The sequence below is a fragment of the Rhipicephalus sanguineus genome, chromosome 7 (genome assembly GCF_013339695.2).
Source record: "Rhipicephalus sanguineus isolate Rsan-2018 chromosome 7, BIME_Rsan_1.4, whole genome shotgun sequence".
Lineage (NCBI taxonomy): Eukaryota > Metazoa > Arthropoda > Arachnida > Ixodida > Ixodidae > Rhipicephalus > Rhipicephalus sanguineus.
In genome coordinates, this window is record NC_051182.1 from 127,836,266 (window position 1) to 127,837,709 (window position 1,444).

Sequence of the window (1,444 nt, forward strand, 5' to 3'; positions counted from 1 at the left end):
CTGACAAGAAGATGGCTTTCGCCTTCTAGTCATATTTAACGAATGCATAAGGGACCCTGTGCGTTTTTTTAATTCAACGTATCTAAACAATGACTTGCGCATCTGCAGCCGATTTTGTGGACGCTGAGCACGGGGCCGACGATCAAGAGGTCGCATTGGAGGGTTCTGAGATGGCATCGCACGTGGTAAAAGGTAGCGCTTTTACCATCCTGTGACAGATAAGCTTCATTTGCCGGCGGGAAGCGCGCGCGAGCCATCGTCTCAGTGCGCGCTGTCTGCTACTCACCGAACATCGCAGGCCCGACGCAGTAACAAAAGTCTTCGTCGCGGAAGTGCTTGTTGCAGACAAGACTCGTAGCGGATGGCTACTTGCCGGTTCTTAGCTTTACAACCCATGCTTCACGCTGTTTCTTGTCCCGCGGTTACCAGTGCAGGCTGACACTGGGCTCCTTTGCGTAAGCGCGGCACTGAGGCACCGAGCGGTAGAGCCCCATGTTCGTCGCCTTCGGAGGCAGCCACTCTATTACAATGGTTTCAATTGAGTACAAAATGAGAGAAAACTTCCGAATTTGAACAGACCGCAGCGCATGTGGGACTTGAAACTCGTTTTCAAAGCACGCGGCAGTGCGCCACAAGCAGCCGACGCGGCCGCTGAGACCACGTGATCCTGCCAAGCACGTCACGCCGACGGTGGCGCCGGCGTTTCCAGTGGTGGGCCTCGAGGCCAATATCTAACACTCCTCCGTGTACCCGCGCTCTTGCTCGGGGCGGTGCCGCCGCCTACGAGCAGAAAAGAGAAGTACTGCATTATGACACTAACGCGCACCGACAGTGAACGCTTCGGTGGTCTCAGCACTACGACGCCTCGATGCCAGCATTCGAAGGGAGGCTGGCATCAAGAAGCACTACCAACGCCACCTAGGTGGTGTTCGCCCTGCTCAGCACAGCGGAGCGTGGCCTCCGCAATCAGCTCTGAAAATGTTTCTGAAGTTGATCGCGGAGGCTGCAATTGCGACGCGCTATACGCGCTGATTTGACTCGGTGACGATTCAGTTACGTGCTTTGTCTTTCGCGTTGTATTAGTGTGTCAGTTACGTGCTTCGTCTTTCGCATTGTGCTAGCGTGTGCAGCGTAATGCAGCTTCCATATGCACAAACGGTGTTTCTCCGCTGTCTACTGATACGAGTGTGATGGCACCGACTACGAGAACTGCGGCAATAAGCGCCGTCGAAAGACAACGACGTCATAGAATAAAGAACCAGTTTAGAGAAGGGAAACTGTAGCCTTGACAACGGTACGAAAGATAAGCAGCGGTAGCGCATGGAACTACCGAAGGCACCCAAGAGATGGCGCCGCGTAAACAGGAAGCGGAAAACAAAATTTATTGTTTATTTAGGTAGAAAAAAGCAAATGGCTGCCTTTTTTATTCCGTGGGTGCTATTCT